A 10,467-nucleotide genomic window follows, 5' to 3' on the forward strand; every position below is an offset into this window, starting at 1 on the left:
GTACAATGTACCCAAATAAAAAAAATGATGAAAAAGAAAAATAATTTCTTTCAAAAGAGTTCTGGTTTTAGAATATTCAGTGCTGCTTTCACAGAACTGATTTGGAAGAAATTATTAACAATTGTATTGCAACTTCTATTAATAGGGAAGTCATTAATAGTTATTTATGTTTCTCCACTTTTATTGAAGATATGTTAAGGGACATGAGAGATGAACATGCAAAACTAACATAGACCGTTAAAAAACTCCAACAAATGTGCACATAGTCCATAAATGCACAGTGGTATACTTCATTTCCCCTCACTCAAACAGAGTTGTTCACATGCCTTGAAAACCTTATGCCTATGTCTCATTTGTTTGTACCCATTGACAACATCCATCAAGCAATATCCTCAGCCACGCCAGAAATCCATGGAGGCCCCTGTAGGCCTTCACTACCTACAACAGCAAAAAAACACAAACCCCTCCACCCAACCACAACTCTGCACAAAATCACATACATACAGTCTGAGATCCTATGTGCTCTGACACATTCCCAGTCCAGCATTCCCATCCCATCCCAAATATCTTGCACACTTACACATTCATTCCAGAAAAAAAAAAAAAAAAAAAAAAAAAAAAAAAGCTATCAACACAATGCTGCCTGTATCAGAGCATGAGAGGTGGTAGGCAGTCCTGTACAATGCTGATGCTTTTGAGAAAGAAGGAATTTGCTGGTAGTCCTGGAGAGCTAGTGATCTAGTTCTAGGAAAAGGGCACTGTCACTTGAGCTGCTTTAAATGCTGTCAGATCTAAACATGCTCTTCTTCTGATCACTGGCATTTTGGTTATTAAAAGCTCTGTGCATGAAGCTCAGTGAATACCACGGGGACAAGGTTAGAAAAACGATCCAATAGCCAGCACCAGGCACCGTCCTGTGCTTGAAGAGCTTGTTCCAAGGAGGGCTCTGGCACTGCAGCACCCGCCTTTTGGGTGTCCTGGGCCCCAGCCAGGAGCCCAAGCCCAGAGCTGTCCCTGGGGCTCCCTGCACAGGTCATGGGGAGGCTGATGGAAACACATCGCACTCTGCCATGGAGGAGACCAGAGCCAGTCAGTGAGAAATGCGCTTCAGGGGTGTATCCGAAATCCAGCCTCCCTGGGCAATCTCTGATTTCCATTCACTTGCAGAAGTTAGAGGATGACAATAATTCCAAGACAATTCCTGTATAAATACTGTGAGCCCAACTGACCATGGGTGGAGTTGAGGGGAGAGGTAATGAGCTGACTTTCATTCAGACTTAGAATGAAAAATACTCCAAGCAAAATTCTCCAGACTGTTGCATATGGGGGTTCAGTCTTCATGCTGAAAATACTTTTGTGTAGTGAGCTTAGCCAAAAACTACACAGCCTCTCCATCGAGTAGTGCTACTCCCACCACTGAGGGGGTAAGTGGTGCCAGATGCGCCTCCCTACCCTTCTGTCGGTTCAAAAGGGTCCTGTCAGCCACTGACTTTCTGTCACTTCTGTTTTCATTGCTACAGAGCCTGGAGCCCACTGGGACTAGAAGCTAAGCACAGCACAACCAGAAGAGACAGAATGAGAGAAATCTCTGAAAACAGGCATTCCTGCACAGCAGTACTGTGTGGGCGTTGTGTTGGAGTGCTGACATTCCCCAGAGAGGAGAGGGCATTCACACATGCTGGAAATAGATTCCACCTCACTTTCTGCAAGTCCTTATGACGTGAGTTTCCTTGCCTTGTCTTCAGTGAGCATGAACTGAGACAGACACTCGTGAGCACCAGTGAAGTACAAGCATGGAGCACTGTCAAGGACTGTTGAGTTTGTGGCCCAATGCAAACCGCACTCTCAGCTCTGCTTTTTAGAGCAGCAGCATCAACCTTGTAACCTGCCTAGTTAGAAGGAAATTCCACACCCGCTATCTCCTGCTTAGGTCCTCTGCTCCTTCTACCCTGGACCAATCTGAGCAGGACCTCCTAGCTAGTTGCAATGACAGGAGAAGATGCATGGCTGCAAGTCACTGGCCTGGCCCCCCTCTTCAGACCCGTTGGTCTTCTTTTCTGCCCAGAGAGAAGCAAGCAAAGTCAACCCAGATGGACCATGTGGGAATCAACAAGGAAAGTTCAAGAAGGCATCTTCTTAGGAGTCAATATGTTTGACGTAAGATTTAACCTTAGCAGCTGGTGAATTCCAGTAGAGAAAAGAAGCTGTTGGTGAGCTCTCTTCTAAGTCTCTGAAGGAGCACAGCATCAAGGTCACCACCACACAGTCTGTGCTTAATGCTTCACTATAGCATCGGGTACCTTTGTTACTGTCATTAGATTCCTTTAACCATGCGGCCATAATGAAGCAGTTGAACGATGGACTTCACAAACATTTTGAGGAGATGTATTCGTGGGGACATGATACAATAAACCATTCCACCTTTCCTAAGCCATCCTGAAGTGCCAGGTGATAATGTAAAGTCCTCTTCTTCCCTGAAGTTTTATCTGTCTCTTCCTCCTCCCGTAGAACATCTTGCCACAGCTCATGGAGGTTGCACAGCTGTCTTGAGCCACACTGGACAGCATGGCCTAAACTGACAGCAGCTAGTTGCTCTTGCTAACCTGGCCATTCTCATTAGCTGCTCCTTTCCCAGGAGCTCCTCCAGCTCTTTACTCTTCCCTCCACCAATCTCTCCAGCTAGGCCTTCCTTCTTTACATCCACATCCCCCAGCTGCTTATGCCCTGCTGGCAGCTCTAGCTAGCTGCTCCAATTAATCCCTTCAGCACTGATGACTGAGTTGCTTCTTCAAAGTCTCCTGACTGTGGCAAGACCCATGGAGCAACCAGAGAGGAAGAGGTCTGTGCTACTGAACGGGTGTGGTTGAAAGAAGCCAACAAACCCGCACACAAGAGTAACATTTCCTTCCCACTCTGGCACGCTGGTCACTTTGCTGGACATGTCCCCAAGAACAGCAAACTACAAAGCATAATTCAAACATGTTTCCAGCCTGCCCACTGATTTCTTTTGTCATGCAGTGCTTCCTTTTGACAGTGAAACCTGTGACTGTCGGTGACCAGGAAGGTGTCTCTTGGTCCTGCGCGCTGCAGGAGGGATACTGATTCATACCAGCCAGCCAACATTCTTTTAGACCTCAGTCCTGCTTCATACAAGGTCTCGGCTTGACCTTTTGAGGCTTGGCAGAAAGCATTTACCTGTCCTGGGCCTCGCAGTGCCTGTTCCCAGCCAATCTGGGCTAGGAACCCCAGATGCTGCTGGAGCCATCGTTTCACTTATCTATTACACATCCTGTTAAGTTCAGTCCTTAACATGTCTCAGATAAAAGAATCAGCCACCCCCAGAAACTGCAGAGGCCAGAATGGAGTCAAACTCTTTCTCAATGGTTTCTTAAATGCTTATGTGGGATGCTGTTGAGCCTACTACTCTTCTGCTAGTCCCAGAAACATGGGATAGAGTCTGCGGTCCTGGTAGACTGGAAAAAGCAATCCCTGTTGGATTTGCAGCATGCTAGTGTTGTTATCAGCCATGCTGCTGGGATTAGCAGAATATGCCTGTAGAGATCAGTGTGCCCTGTGAATTGCCCGTGGATACTGTGACATGGAAGAGTGGCCTCAGGCTTACGTGTAGCAAAGCAGACTTGATGGAGAATGCTGGTTGCTGACGTGGCAGCTACAGCAGAGGTAAGATGTCAGTGTGTCATCAAAGCACCCACATTTCTTTCCTTCCTTCCTTCCTTCCTTCCTTCCTTCCTTCCTTCCTCCTTCCTTCCTTCCTCCCTCCCTCCCTCCCTCCCCCTCCCTCCCTCCTTTCCCCTTCCCTTCCTCCTTTCCTCCCTTCCTCCCTTCCTCCCTTCCTCCTTTCCTCCTCCTTCCTTCCTCCCTCCCTCCCTCCCTCCCTCCCTCCTTTCCTTCCTTCCTTCCTTCCTTCCTTTCTTCATTTGTGATTTGTTTCACACAGTGAATTTTCTGCCACAGGGCTAATGGGATGGTGTCTTTCATGGGTGGAGTTATACAACACTTTATATGTGAAAAAAATAAAGCCATTATAAACTTCCATTCACATAATGAGTTGGGATTGTGTTTGCTTATCAATAAGCCAAGGTTCTTAGCAATGAAGCAAAAGCATTTCCAGTATTAGCAGAGACAAGAGGTGTTTGAAAACATCCATGGCAAGAAGTGCAGCTTTCAAATGGTGTTGTCAGTTATGCTGCAATTATTTCATTAGGCGTGCTGAGAGAGATGTCACCGGAGCCAATGGGCCATGTGACAGGGAATGCCCATGTGTTCAGCAATGTTTCTGCTGCCCTCTGTGTAAAAGGAGAACTCTCAGAAATGCTAGACATAGCTGAACAGAGATGCTGGCACTCTAATCCTTTGGAGGAAAAGTCCTCTTTGCTGTCCCTCTGCTAAGACATGGCTGAGCGTTGGAGCCTGGGTATGCTATGGCCACGTTTCTCATTAAGAAGTCTGTTTGTTCTGCTGATGGGCATTGAGTCACGTTAAATTAAATACAAGGAGTGTTTTCTCCACTCCTAGCATACCATCTCTATGCCGTGTAGGTTAATGTCTACTCCATTTGTGGGTTATTTGGTTAAGGCAAAAACTGTATCACGCTAGCCGTGAAGAGACTGGGATGGCCTTTTGCCATCTCTTAATCCTGCTCCTCCACCCAGAGACCGATTTCTGCAGGTCTTTGCTGCAGGAAGGCAAAAGGGAAGTGAATGCATCTTTCCTTTAGGGAGTTTGATTTGCAGCTCTTTGTATAGTTTGTGTCTTCTCTTTCCAGCAATGACCTTCTTACCATGGCATCCTGCCGCCTGAAAACCACCGAGCATCTCAGTGGAGAAGGAATAGATTGCCTAACCAGACAGGTAAGCAGAGAGGCTGGTAGGACAGACCTGTCATTTGAAGATGGGCTGCACTTGAATGAGCGTCCAAGCTACACACTTACTCAGACGCCTCTTTTGTTCTCAGCTAATGTCACTGGAAGCAATCACAGTTGGGCAGTAGGTCCTGGCTGAGAAGGTGACCTTCTGAATAGCCTTTCTTTCCATAACCCATCAAAGCAACTGGAAGGCTCCTGTTACAGAGCAGGTGAGGAGGGGAAGAAGCCTCTGTGGTAAGAGGAGGGGTGGAGGCAAGTCATAAATTAATTAGTAAGAAAAAAAAATAAAAGAGGAGGCAACCTACTCCTGAAAAAGGGAGGTGATCAGAAAGGTTCTCCCACTGTGGCTGTACACAGGCTTGATTTTTCTGTCTGACTGCTGGACTGCTAAGGAAGGGTGCAATATCGACACCTTTAACTTCAGTGCTTAAAGCATCTATGGGATTCTAGAGAGCATCTGTCAAGTGCCAGAAAGGACTGCGGTACGGGTACACTGCAGAGTATACTTATGCTGGGGCCAGATATTTTTCAAAGATGTTTTACACAGCTCTTTTTAGAACCATAGAATCATAGAATGTCTCAGGTTGGAAGGGACCTCAAAGGTCACCTAGTTCCAGCCCCCCCTGCCATAGGCAGTGACGCTGTCCACTAGATCAGGTTGCTCATCCAACCTGGTCTCAAACACCTCCAGCAATGGGGCATCCACAACCTCTCTGGGAAACCTGTTCCAGTGCCTCACCACCCTCTGAGCAAAGAATTTCTTCCTGACCTCTAATCTAAATCCCCCCTCTTTCAGTTTAAAACCATTCTCCCTTGTTCTGTCATTGTCTGACTTGAGCAGAGTCACCCTCCATCTTTTTCATAAGTCCCCTTTAAGTACTGAAAAGCCTCAACGAGGTCACCCCGGAGCCTTCTCTTCTCCAGGCTGAACAGCCCCAGCTCTCTCAGCCTTTCTTCGTAGGAGAGGTGCTCCAGCCCCTTGATCATCTTCGTGGCCCTCCTCTGGACCTCTTCTAACAGGTTAACAGCTTTCTTGTGCTGGGGGCCCACTGTACCTGGACACGGTACTCCAAGTGGGGCCTCACAAGGGCAGAGTAGAGGAGGACGATTCCCTCCCTCAACCTGCTGCCCACTGCTCTGTTGATGCACACAGCATGCTTCTGGGCTGCAGGCGCGCACTGCTGGCTCATGTCGAGACAGTAGAGTTGACTTGGGCAGGCTTCTTTAGCTTATTGCATGCGATCCATCTCTGGTCCATGAGGATGGGTACAAGCCCCTGCCCACTTGAATGGTAAATCATCTGTGCAAAGCAGTCCAGCTCCAGCAGGAAACAGTGATGGTGACTTCCCGCCAGGCAGCCAGCCACAAGGGTGTTAGGGTGCTGGTGCCCAGTGGGGGAGACTAGCAGCTAGAGGATCTAACGGTGCTTGCACACCCTGTCCTGTTGACATTCCCTGCTCATGCTACTAAAGTCTGCTAGGAACTGATCTTTATATCCGTGTGGGTTGTATTTGGGAAGGCATGAGTTTAACCTGAGAGTGATGGCGACACTGTTTGAGCTCCAAGCAGGTCGAATAGGGGAAAATGTATCCTGTATCCTTTCCAGTTCAAGGTGCAAAGGCCACTGCACTTTTATCACTGCTTTGCCAAGCAGCACAGGTGTATGTCGCCTGCCGCCCAGATCAAGCTCTTCAGCTCCCCGAGAAATGCCTCCAGTTAGCCATTATCTTGCAGAATGCCTGGAGGGTCTTGGAAAAAGAGAGCCATCCTATGACCCTGCACTGCTGGCTGCCTTGCACATTAGCTAAACTTGGGCTTTACCTCTATAGGCTCCTATTCCAAAGCTTTGAGCATCGTCAGAGTCTCTGTCGGTGGTGTTTTCCTTAGATGCTTCTTACTTGCCACACTCTGGGGATTCTCCATCAGAGTTTGGTCAGCAGAGCAGCAGTGCGTGGGGTGGATCTGAATCTGGTGAGAGTGGCATTACGAGTAGCAGGCCTTGAGATTTATAGCATAAGTTCAAGCAAGTACATGGTTACAGTCAACCAACTCAAGAGTCAGACATTTCTCAGAATCTCTCACATGGGTACATCAAAGGAGCTGATGAGTCTAAGAGTATTTTCAGTGTGAGAGCATCTGTTGCAGGAAGTTACTGTGATATCTTCCAAAATCCATTTGATTTTATATCGCTCAGAAAGTAGTCTGAAAAACACAGTCGATTCAGCTGATTGAGCACGTGACATATGTGCTTATGAACTGGAAGTTGTTGCCAAAGTAGAGAAAAAGCTCTTTTTTGATCATTAGTTCCAGAGGAGAAAGACCAATACATTGGCAGACACAGTCCTCACACACACAGACTGACGGGTGGATTTCTTTCTTGTATAACAAGGCTGCCTCAACTAGGAGTCTGATCGGGGATCGCCCTCGAGCTAGCCCTCCCTTAGGAATTCCTGGGCATGGCCTGAGAGGTAGCATTTGCACAGGTCCATTCTCAACAGGCGGTTTGGGTGCCAGCACCCATTTGTGACGGCCAGGGCCTTTCATAGCGTAAGCATTTGTCTGTTTGGCAACGTCATCACGTTGATGACTCATCCTGAGTTTTGGACTCACGAGAGCCTGCAGATCTCCTTTTCCTGGCTGAGCATATCTATATTTTGGTGTCTATTTTTAAATTCCCCTGTGCACTGCTGTGCTTGTACGTTGTCAGATTTCTCCCTATGGATTTGAGAGCTATGCTCCAATTTGCCCATTTAATTTTCTACCCTTCTATTTTTCATTCTGATGCTGCTCTCTAAAATCCCCGTGTTATTTCCAGGGAGTGTAAAATCATCATAGTACCATGTGACTATCATAGTCATTAAGCTGGGGTAACAGGCAGTGAGTGGTATGATGGCTCGGCCGCAGAAGGCCTGATGTCCTTGTGTCTCCAGTCACTGAAGCTCGGCACTGCCTAGCAGACTTTGCTGGGCAGTTCCTTTCCATACTTGTATCTGTCAGTACTTTGACCACTGGCTGATGAAGATCAGTACTCTGAGTGAGCAGCATACTTGCTCCTCCTTAGGAGTTTCTTCAGATCCGTAAAGGTGGAGCACAACACAGGTATACCAGGCAGGGGAATGCGTGTGTAACAGCAGTACTCTTGGACCACTGCACTGCACTTGGACCACCAGCACGGAAGCAGTGGGAGGTACCTGTTGATCCTGGCGCTCAGCTCTTAAGAGCGGGTGCCTGTGCTTAGTATAAAGGTTGATTTTATTCCATCATAGTCACTAGAAACTCATGGTTTTCCCAGTGAGCTGTGTTCCCTGGAACATGGAGCTGACTAGAGGGAGGTGAGGGGCAGAATGCCCTCTTCGCACTGCGGCCCTGTTCTGCTTTTGTGTGCGACCAGTGAAGGTCTGGGTGTGTCTTGCTTAGGCTCACAGTGATACCACGCTTGCTATTTCACATTCTCTCCATTGGGACAATTATTACGACGATCTCTATTGTTTTGGTCAGGGAGCCAGTGTGAAAGTAGTCTGTGGGAGTGAATCTAATATGCTTTGCCATGCAGAAGGCTTTCCCTGATGCAGCTGCTCTGTTCCTGATAGGGTACCATGTGGCAGGAGAGGCCGGTGAGAACCCAGGGTCTGGGTTGACTTCACCCCCTTCTCTTTTTGCCATGAGGGAGAATTGTGCCCAAGTGAATCTTTCTGAGAGAAGAGCAGCATCTGCCTTCTTAGAGCATGGTGCAGTTGCCTACTTCTAAAATTGACCCAGGTTCAGAAGCTAGGGAGGTACACACCCTGAGTTAGCCTATTCTCAGCTCTCACGCAGTAGCTTTGCAGGGCAGTGTGCCTCAACATCAGCATGATGGGACTTTTTTGGGGGGGCTAAAATGACCCACTTCCCAGGAGCTCCACTAGCAAGCCTTCTTTTGAAATGCTGTGGGAATTCAAGCTCTGAAGATTTTAGGGATCAGCTGCCTCAAACTTGGGTGCTGTGGTCTATGGCTGGGGACTGCTGACCACTGAGCAGGTGATGATCACTCCCCAGACTTCCCTTGCACCGCCCTCTTGTCAGAGCATGCAGTGCGGGGAATGAAGCCCCCAAGGCAATTGCCATCTTAGCTACTGCCCAAATCGACAAGGATAAGATCTGAAGAAGTGTGTAGGCTTCCAAAGAGACAGCTGTACAAAGAACAGGCGTGTAAACGCAGCAGAGTGATGCAGAAGCCTACCTCCCCCTTCTTTGCTTCTGTCTGTGAAACACAATAGGCACACCACATTTCTGGCTAATGCTCCCATGTGTTTCTTAGCCTCGGACAGTCCAGTAGTGCCGTTACTGTAGCCAGCTGCTGTGGGTTAGCCCTGGCAGGCAACTAAACACCACACAGATGCTTGTTCACTCCCCCCACAGGGGAATGGGAGAGAGGATTGGAAGGCTAAAAGTGAGGAAGCTGGTGGGTTGATATGAAGACAGTTTAACAGGTAAAGCAAATCTGAGTGTGCAAGCAAAGGAAAACAAAGAATTCATCCACTGCTTCCCATCAACAGGCAGATATTCATCCATTTCCAGAGAAAGCAGTGCTTCATCATGTGTAATGTTTACTCAGGAAGACAAATGATGTAACTCTGAATGTCCCTGCTTCCTCCTTCTTTCACCGAGCTTTCATTGCTGAGCATGCCATTATATGGCATGGGACGTCCCTTTGGTCCATTGGGGTCAGCTGTCCTGGTTGTTTCCTATCCCAGCATCTTGTGTACCCCAGGACTACTTCCTGGCAGGGCAGCGGGAGAAACAGGAAAGACCTTGACACTGCGTAAGCAATGTTCAGCAACAGCTAAAACATCAGTGTAACACTAATCAAGACTGTTTTCATCACAGATCCAAAACATAGCACCATACGAGCCACTACTAAGAAAATTAACTCTATCTCAGGTAAAAGCAGCACACAAGCCAAACTTTCCCTGCACACAAGCAGTGGGATTCAACAATTGTTTTTATCCCTATGTGTCCTCGGGCCTGATTTGGTGGGTGTGTTCTGACTGGAACCACATTTTCTGGCCCCCAAAAGGACACAGACACACACTGTCCCCCACCTTGCAACGTCCACACTCTCCTGTATCTTTTAAAGCCAGTTAGAATGTTGATCTTTACAGAGCCAGTTAGAATGTTGATCCTTCTCAGGCCTCTCCACATGGTGCCAGCTTTATACGTCTGTTTTGTATCTCACTTGGTTGTCTGCTTGACTATTTTAAATTTCTGGGTTTGCTTAATTGGTCCTCCTATAGAAGCTGTTCCTTGCATCTGGTCATCTTCATCGCCTTTGGAATGTTTTCTGTTCCTTCTGCGCCCTTTTAAAAATGGGAGGAATCAGACTGTGAATGGTATTCAAAATGTCATCACACTTCTGATCACAATGCAATGGAGTGATCGTTGTCTCTGTTGTGCCCACTCATAATTCCTTGCAAAATCAGTTTGACTCTTTTTATTTTGCCTTTTGCTACGACTGCTGAGATGTGAGCTGATGTTTTCACGCAGTTATCCAGCACATGTGGAAGACCTTGCTCCTGACCAGTAATTGTCAGCTTAGTGTCCAC

Source organism: Cygnus olor, chromosome 18 (assembly GCF_009769625.2).
Source record: "Cygnus olor isolate bCygOlo1 chromosome 18, bCygOlo1.pri.v2, whole genome shotgun sequence".
Classification (NCBI taxonomy): domain Eukaryota; kingdom Metazoa; phylum Chordata; class Aves; order Anseriformes; family Anatidae; genus Cygnus; species Cygnus olor.